This window comes from Tupaia chinensis, unplaced genomic scaffold (assembly GCF_000334495.1).
Source record: "Tupaia chinensis unplaced genomic scaffold, TupChi_1.0 Scaffold140061_1, whole genome shotgun sequence".
Taxonomy (NCBI): Eukaryota; Metazoa; Chordata; class Mammalia; order Scandentia; family Tupaiidae; genus Tupaia; species Tupaia belangeri.
In genome coordinates, this window is record NW_006199940.1 from 397481 (window position 1) to 407237 (window position 9757).

General features: G+C 52.0%; 1 protein-coding gene across 1 annotated transcript in view; it reads right to left on the reverse strand.

The window, feature by feature from the left end:
- ARHGAP39 (Rho GTPase activating protein 39) overlaps positions 1 to 9757 on the reverse strand; it is a gene marked incomplete at its 3' end in the record, with an annotated part of 52419 nt that overhangs the window by 26828 nt on the left and 15834 nt on the right.

Genomic DNA, 9757 nt, shown 5'->3' on the forward strand with positions numbered 1-9757 from the left:
CGACAGCGGGTCCCGGACCTGGTGGCTTAAACTCACGCCGGCGCGTGTGTGTGTCCAAGATCCCGAGAGGAGAATGGAGAAGGGATTATGGCATGGCCATCCCCCTTGGGGGGTGATTTCTCGCTTTCTGTCTCTCTCTGTCTGGCAAGCACACATGCCCTGTAGCAAAAACCTCTCCAAAAAAAGAGAGAGGAAAAAAAAAAGGAAATGCTAATGAATGCCAGAGATAAGAAAAAAAATCTGAGAGATTTAAATGGAAGGAGGGGCCAGCAGGTGGCGTGGTGGTTAAGGGCACTGAACTCCCACATGGCCAACTGATGTTCCAGTCATAAATAAGTTTATTTAAATAATTCTTAAAAATAAAAAAGAAAGAAAGAAAGAAAGAAAAGTATCCTTACTTTGTCAACCTAGAAAAAACTAAAAGAGGACCAGCAGATGACGTAATGGCTAACTCCCACGTAGTCGACCACAGTTCAAGTCCCAGACCTGATGGCTTAAATTCACACATGGCTCATGTACGGGATGCCCAAGATCCCGAGAGGAGAATAGAGGGGAAGGCATTGCAACGTAGCCATCCTCCGCGGGTGGGGTGGGGGGGGATGATTTCTCGTTGTCTGTCTCTCTGTCTCTGCTCTGTCTTTCTGGTGAGCACAAGCGCCCTGTAGCAAAAACTTCTCCAGAAAAGAAAAACTAGAAGAACTGGGGCCAGCAGAGGGTGAAATGGTTACATCACTTGACTCCTACATAGTTGACCGCTGTTTGAGTCCTGGGCCTGGCAGCTTAAACTCACACTGGGTGCCTGTGCATGCCCAAGATCCTGAGAGAAGCGTGGAGGGACAGGGACTGTGGCATAGCCATCTTCTGGGGATGCTTTCTCACCTTTTGGCTCTCTGTCTGTCCAGTGAGCACATGCACCTTATAGCAAAACTCTAAAAGACGCACCCACAGGCTGACTCGGCCGTGCTATCAGCCGTTTGGGATCCGGCTGCCCTGACCTCAGTGCCACCAGCTGGCCCTATCTACGCACTGCTTCTTCGATAAAGTGTCACCAAGCAACAAGCTGCACAGACAGACAGCGAGGCTAACACTGGCTGGTGATCGGTACCCTCAGAGGCAGGACTGCCGCCCAGAACGAATGCCGGAGCGTGAGAACTGACTGTAGACACACCTAGAGATGCCTGCGCCCGCGTCTGTCAGCGCGTCCCTCCCGCTGTTCGGCCCCGCACAGCCAAGGGGCCCTGGCTATGAACCACAGCAGATCACCCTGCAGGCTCCCGGGGTTCTAGCATACCTTCTCAAAGCAGAACTACTTCACAAACATGAAAATAATCTTCACACTAAAATAAGTTTTTAAAGTGGCTCCCTTCTTAGCCACGCAAAGAAAGCTCATGAAGGTGGGTTGCCTGTGTTCTGCAGCGGCCAGAGCTGCGTGTGCAATGCTGGGTACCTGTAAGTGCCCGCGTCCTTGCAGGAGGGATGGAGCAGGGGTCGCAGTGACCACCCCCACAGGAGGGGCATTCTCCTCTCCCTCCATTTCTGTGTTGAGCATATACACCCTTGGGCAAAACTTAGAAAACCAAGGGCTGGCTAGTCGGCATGGTGGTTAAGGTAGCTGAACCCTACATGGCTGATTGCACAGTTTGATTCCTCGGTTTGGAAGCTTGAAAAACACGCCAGGCACGTGTGCCTGTGTGTTCCAAATCTCAAGGCAACTGGATCCCACATGGCCACTGTGCAGTTCGAGTTGTCTTGGCTTGAGAGACACTGGGAGCATGTGCACGTTGGCCCAAAATCATTAGAGGGGGATGGGGAAGGGACTATGGCATGGTCATCCCCTGGGGGATGATTTCCCACTCTTTTCCTCTCACTCTCTCTGGCAAGCACAGACACCCTACAGCAAAACAAGCTGTACTATGTGCAGAGAAAATGCCTCTTCACCTCCTGGCCTCTAGGCAAGAGCACCTTGGCGAGCTGAGGACAGCGGGAGGACCACGACAGCCTGGAGCCCAGTGACTCCTCAGCTTGTGCTGGGTCAGCAGATGCTGCTGACACCGCAGAGTTGCTGTCAGGGAGCTGGCGGCGACTGAGATGACTGAAGAACTGGTCTATCAATGACCTACGTGGCACAATTACCAGAGAATACCTCAAATACCTTGAGAAAACACTAACGCAGTCTAGTCTGCAGTGGAAACTGCTAAGATGTATTACAATCGATCATGCTAAGACACATGTGGATCAGAAGGACCCAGGGGCCAGTAGGTGGCTTGGTGGTTAAGACGCTGGACTCCCACATGGCCGACCGTGGTTTGAATCCTGGATCTGGCAGCTTGCTATCTCACTCTCCCTGTCTCTCTCGCTGGTCAAATTAAATTAATAATAATGATAATACATACAATTATAAGAAAGAGGCTCACTCGGGTGACTCTGCAAAGCTTGTGAAAACGTAAGGCTGTGTGAGAGTGTGAGCCCACGGTGCTTCCTGTGCCCGGGCCAGCAGGTGTTCTGTGCACACTCCATCTCCGTGGAGCCACGGGGACAGGGGCTTAGTGGCCTGTGCCTGCTGGGGGTCTGTCAGAGCCGATGCTGGACGACAGACTTGCCTGACCACACAGCTGAGCACCTGGTACTTTTACTGCAACTTTAAAAAAAAAGAATTATTTTATTTTTTCAGGGCCAGTAGGTTGCGTAGTGGTTAAGGTGCTGGACTCCCACATGGCCGACCATGGTTCGAGTCCTGGACCTGTCTTGCTTTCTTACTTTCCTTCTCTCTCTGTCCCTCTCTGCTCAAATGGAACTAAGTAAATAAATAAATAAAGCTAAATAAAATAATTCTTTTTAAAAAAGGATTATTAAAAAAGAATTATTTTTCTTTATTTATAAAAAGAATGTTATTTTTATTCTTTATTTTAAAAAAGAGTTATTTTATTTTTAACTTTATTTATTTACTTATTTGACCACATAGGGAGGGACAGAGTGAGAGAGGAAGAGAGAAAGTGAGAAAGCCCGCCAGGTCCCAGACTCAAACCACAGTCGGTCATGTGAGAGTCCAGCACCTTAACCACCACTCCACTTGCCAGCTCCTACTGCAACTTTTGTTGAAACTCAGGACCCAGATGGAAATTTTCTCTCCTATGGAAGAAATCCCAAATGGCTTTGGGGATTAAATTTTGTGGTAGAATTTAACAAAGTTTCTTTCTTTTTTTTGAGAGGTTTTTGATACAGGGCATGTGTGCTCACCAGAAAGACGTAGAGGAGACAGAGAGACAGAAAGCGAGAAATCACCCGCCGTGGAGATGGCCACGTCGCAATCCCTTCTCCATTCTCCTCTTGGGATCTTGGGCACGCACACACACACGCGCCCAGCATGAGTTTAAGCCACCGGGTCAGGGACTCGAACCGTGGTTGACTACACGGGAGCCCAGCGACATAGCTGTTACGCCAACTGCTGGTCCCAACGAAGTTTCTTTATGAATTCAAACTGAAGGCACAAGGCCCACAGGCTTAGGGCAAACTCCTACCAGTGCCTGCGTCTGAGTGGTGCGGGCAGCTCCCCTGGGTGGACGTCAGAGCGCTGCGGCACACCGACTGCAGCGCTCTTTCCAAGGGCAGGCTCTGGGTGGACGTCAGAGCGGGCCGTCCCTGCGCACACCGACTCCGGCAGCCCTTTCCAAGCGCAGGCTGCTGCTCCAGCAGAGTTCCAGGCCTGGGCTGAGTATGCCTGCAGGAGGTTTGCTTCAGCAGAGGAGGAGACTAGAGGGGGCGCGGGGCTGCCTGCTGGCTGTGGACACAGGATTTTACCCCTAAAGACATTTGCTGGAGCATTTCTGACACGTACGTCCATGTGAGGAAGGCAGGTACTGCTGGGGTCTCTTGGTGCCGGCTGTTCAAGCACTCGTCGGCTTCCGCCTTTCTTAGGAGGAGCTGACCCAGGAGCGGCGAGGCCAGCACCACTGAGGGCGGGATGCACACAGAGCCAGACCTTCCGAAGGAACCTGCTGAGGTCTTCGTGCCCCAGCAGAGAACTCATGCCTCCGGAAGACTGTGATGAGCACTGAAACCTACCTCGCCAGCCTAGAACCTGCAACTAAGGGCATCTGTCTACCCCCAGGTAGACCGGCCGACCCACGGCGTGATGACAGTGCTCAGAGAACTCGGGGACACCGTCCAAGTGGTGAGCACACTGCACGGGCACCCCACAGTCGGCTCTCAGCACCCGTCAGGACCTGTCTGTGCAAAGACTTTTCACAGACGATCCCCAAAACTCATCGCGAACCCTGACAGACACCTGCAGCTGGGCTCCATGGGAGGGCCTACCATGCGCTGGGTGCCTGCGAGACTCCCACGGGCCATCAGGAAATAAGGAAAACAGTTAGAATGTGGGGCCAGTGAGTCAGGGTTAAGCTGCTAAATCCGACATAGGTGACTCCGCAGTTCAAGTCCTGTTCCTGGCAGCATGAACAACACGCTGAGTGGGGCCAGCAGGCGTGACAGTGGTGAAGGCACCGGACACCCACACGGCCAAATGCAGTTTCCTCCCTTTCCCTCTCTCGCTTTCTCTCTGGTTAAAAAAATAATCATGGTAATAAATAAAACGAAATAAATAATTCTCAAAAACAAAACAAAACACACACTCACTGGGTACGTGTGTGTGTCCAAAATCCTGAGAGGAGAATGGAGGAGAAGGTGTTGTGGCGTGGCCGCTCCCCGGGGAGTGGGTTTTTACTTTCTCTCTTTCTGCCTCTCTCAGTCTCTCTCTAGTAAACACTCATGCTCCTACACAAAACAAAACCAAACCAAAGAAACAAACAAAAATTCAAAAACCCCAAGATACAAGAAAAAATGCCAACAAAAAAATCAGTTTATATACTAGTAACAATCAGAAAAGACGACTTGATTTTTTTTTTTTTGGAGAGGTTTTTGCTATAGGGCGCGTGCGCTCACCAGACACAGAGAGAGAGAGACAGAGAGACAGAAAGTGAGAAATCACCCCCCAGGGGGGATGGTCACACCGCAATCCCTTCTCCTCCTTTCTCCTCTCGGGATCTTGGGCACGTACGCACATGCGCCCAGTGTGAGTTTTAAGCCACCGGGTCCAGGACACGAACCACAGTCGACTACGTGGGAGTCCAGCGACATAGCCATTACGCTAACTGCTGGTTCCCACAACTTGATTTTTTAAAAGGGATTTTTGGTATAAGGCGTGTATGTGCACAAGAGACAGAGAGACAGAAAGCGAGAACTCAACCCGGGGGGGAAAATGGCCACGTCGCAATCCCTTCTCCTCCATTCTCCTCTCGGGATCTTGGGCACGCATGCACTCGTGCCCGGCATGAATTCATTAAGAAACTTCATTAGGACCTGCAGCCACTGGGTCTGGGACTCGAACTGCAGTCGACTACATAGGAGTTCAGCGACACAGCCATTACGCCATCTGCTGGTCCCCCCCAAAAAAACTTTTAAGAGCTATAACTAACAAATGCTAGCGCTATAAAACTGAGGAGACATCTGGAAGTGAATGTTAAGAGCCACGTGACGTGAAACCCTTACCAGAACACGCCCTCTCCACACATGCGAAGATTGACAGGGACAAGGTGCCCACCCCAACTTCCTCACAACCCAACATGGCTGCAGGGGCCCCAGCAGGCATTCTCACGGACACATGGTCCAACAATCCCACGCTGTAGGCCCCGAACAGAGCCACACCGAGGAAGGACATACCGCTGGTGACAGACCTGTGACAGACAGGCTTTGAAACAGAAACACCAGAAGAAACCAGCGTCTTCAGCTAGCCAGAATGATCCAAAGCTAAGGAAGGGTTCAGGGTTCAACATGGACCCGGCCTGGCAGCAGGAGCGAGGGCGCCAGTGTGGCCTGGAAGCTGATCCTGCCGCACGGCGGCACCCCAGCTTCAAGGGAGTTCAATCAACATCGCTCCCACCAAGCCAACTCGCTGGTCAGCTTCCCAAGCCGTCAGACACTCTGAGGACAAGGCCCTCCCAGCCACTGTCCAGACAACTGACCGCAGGCTGCTCCTGTGCTTCCTGCCACCAGCTGGGGAGGTGCGCTTCCAGCCCCAGGGCAGCATCCTGTGTCCCAGCATCCTGCAGCCTCCACTCCACGGAAGCTCAAACTAGAGTCCTTTGAGCACCACCTCCTTGGGGCGTCTCTGCGGGAGGCCGAATTCTGGCCTGCCCCGGGAGTATCTAACTGGGAGTGAGACTATTCACAGGGGCCCAGCCCACACAGGGGCACAAAGGCTCAGCATGGGGACTCAGGCAGCCTGACACACCACGGGAGGGAGGAGGTGGGGGGGAAACCCACGTGGCCATCTTGGTGCAAAACGGGCACCCATGCCCAGCACCTTTCCTGGGAGGGGACTCCTGCCACGGCACCCAGGAAGGCCTGCAGTGCTTCACCGCGGTGAGGAGGGGGGCTGCGCACAGGACTGGCTTTGGCAAGTGACCAGCTAGCAACCAGCCTGGGCATCTAGGGGAGGGGAGACAGAGCGCCCTCTGCCAGCAGGTGGCAGGCCCCACGTGGGAACCCCAGAGCACACTGTGGCCAGGACCAGAGCGAGCTGACACGCACACGCACACGCACAGGGCGCAGCACCGGCACACCAGCAGTGAGACCCCTGACGGAATTGGGAGGATTCCCTTTACGATAGATTGAAAAGAATGAAATATCTAGGAAGACATTTAACCAAGTTTAAAATGTCTAGGAATAAGTTTAAAGACTTATACCCTGAAAAGTATAAAACATGGCTTAAAAAAATCAAAGATGACATAAATGGAAGAAATCCCATGTTCACGGCCTTCAGACTTAGTGTTAAGATGGCCGTACCAGGGACCAGCAGATGGCATAATGGTCTCCCATGTGGCTGACCACAGTCTGAGTCCTGGACTCAGTGGCTTAAAACTCACACCAGGCAGCTGTGTGTGTGCCCAAAATCCCAAGAGGAGACTGGAGTTGAAGGGACTGTGGCATGGCCATTTCTCCGGGTGACTTCTCCCTTTCAGTCTCTGTCTCTGTCTCTTCAGTGAATGCACGAGCCCTATAGGAAAAAATCTCTTTTAAAAAGAAATGGCCAGGCACCAGCAGTTAGCGTAATGGCTATGTCGCTGGACTCCCACGTAGTCAACCGTGGTTCGAGTCCTGGACCCGGTGGCTTAAACTCACGCCGGGCGCGTGTGCGTGGGTGCCCAAGATCCTGAGAGGAGAATGGAGAAGGGGCTGCGGCGTGGCCATCCCCGGGGGTGATTTCTCGCTTTCTGTCTCTCTGTCTCTCTCTGTCTGTCTGGCGAGCGCACGTGCCCTCTAGCAAAAACCTCTCAAAAAAAAGAAAAAGAAAAAGAAAAAAAGAAATGGCCAAGGGACCAGCAGTTAGCGTAATGGCTGTGTCGCTGGATTCCCATGTAGTCGACCGTGGTTCACGTCCCAGACCCGGTGGCTTAAACTCACGCCGGGCGCATGTGCGTGCATGCCCAAGATCCCGAGAGGAGAATGGAGGAGAAGGGCTTGCGGCGTGGCCATCCCCCCTGGGGGGTGATTACTCGCTTTCTGTCTCTCTGTCTCTCTGTCTCCCTCTATCTTCCTGGCGAGTGCACACGCCCTATAGCAAAAACCTCTCAAAAAAAAAAAAAAAAAAAAAGAAAGAAAGAAAGAGAAAAAGAAATGGCCATAATACCCAGGGAGCTCTAGATTCAGGACCGTCTTCTGCAAAATCCAGAAGCCTGTGTGCACAGAGAAACGGAAGGTGAATTCTCAAACTCATATGGAACTACAAAAGGCCCTGAATAGCCCCAGTAATGTGTATTTTTAAAAAGAATTGTGGGGCCAGCAAGTGGTGTGGAGGGTAAGGCGCTGGATCCCACACGGCCGACAGTGCAGGTTGAATTCCGGACCCAGTGTCTTCAATGTCATGCCAGGTGTGTGTGCACACATGACCAAAATCTCCAGAAAAGCATGGGGGAGAAGGGACTGCGGTGTGGCCAACCCCCTGAGGGTATTTCTTATTGCTGGGCTTTCTCTTGCTCTCTGTTTCTAACTGGTAAGCACATAGCCCTATAGCAAAAACAAATAAACAAACAACTTTCTAGTACCTGACTTCTTAGAAGACGGCTGTATTCTGACATTTCTATGTACATGTCTATGTATTCAGTCTGTTGTCATATATACTCTGAAGTATATGAAGAAAATTAAGCCTCACACAGACATGTATTAGGAAAAAAGGAGGTATATTTTAACAGCCTTTCCAGGTAATTGTGGATAATCTTTTTGGTTATTAAACCAAATGAAAAGTGTCATAACAGTTGTAATTTGGAATCTCAAACTATATACATTAACTTATATATATATATTTTTTTTTTTGAGAGGTTTTTGCTATAGGGCACATGCGCTCACCAGAAAGACAGAGAGAGACAGAGAGACAGAAAGGGAGAAATCACCCCCAGGGGGATGGCCACGCCGCAATCCCTTCTCCTCCATTCTCCTCTCAGGATCTTGGGTACGCATGCACACGCGCCTGGCATGAGTTTAAGCCACCAGGTCTGGGACTTGAACCGCAGTCAACTACATGGGAGTCCAGCGACATAGCCATTAAGCTAACTGCTGGTTCCAACTTTTATATTTTTCAATAAATTAACTTCTCAAATTCATAGGAACTGCAGAGTGTCCTGAACAGCCACCATAACCTTGAAGAAAAACAGGGCTAGAGGACTCACACCTTCTAGGTTCAAGACTGAAGACAGGGCCAGCTCTGTCCACATGGTAACACAGTGCTCAGGAAACCACACCTGAATCCCAAGTCAAGCTAAGATCCAATAGGGCGGAGGACTGGAGGAGAGGTCACAGTGTGACCAGACTCTGGGAAGGGTGTTCCCCACATCTGTGCACACACTCATAAAGATAAAGAAGAAAAACGTACAAAGTTACAATAACCCAAATGGTGTGGCAGTGGCATAGGAATCAATACAGATCAATGGCATACGACTATGAGGCCCCAAGTAACCCCAAACAATGACGGTTTGTCTGCAGAAGGCCCTGGGCTGCCTCCTCCTCAGCCCAGCGCAGCTGAGCTCTGGCCCTGGGGAAGCACCAGTACCTGTCCCTCTCTCCCTGGGGTTGAGTTCCTGCTTGCTTGTCCCATCGGGGCCCCTCGGTTCTTCCCATGGGGCCATGCTCACCTGTGGGCTCTGACCCTGCGCATCAGAGTCTGTCCCCACCCTTCCAGGAGCCCACAAAAACCAGAGCCCAGTGCCCGTGCGGCCCCGCCTGTGCCTCGGATAGCGTTTCGGACACCCGTCCACCTCGCTGCACACTGGGCTCACTGCCCACAGTCACACACTCCACGCTGCTCTCCGGGACACACTTCCCGAGGTACACATCCCAGACCTCCACTGCACCCGGACTTCTGCCCACTTGTGGGACAGAGCCTTTCCCACTCCCCCAACCCCCCGTGTCTGATGTCCACACAGACCTGCCGGGCGCAGAAGCCCACAGCCAGCTGTCCACATCCTAAGGACCCTCACTCTGGTTGCCTCGTCCACCATGCCTACCCTAGGACCTGAGCAGGAGCAAAATGGACCCCTGGAAGTCAACCAGGTCACACATACGCCTTCAGTCCCACTTTCCCTGAGCGAAGCCCAACCTGCCCAACCCACTTCCCCAGTTCCACCCTCACCCCGTCAGGTAAACAGTTACGGGCGGCTCCTCCCCCCCACAGCCACGCCCCCATGGCTCCTCTGCCAGGACGGCT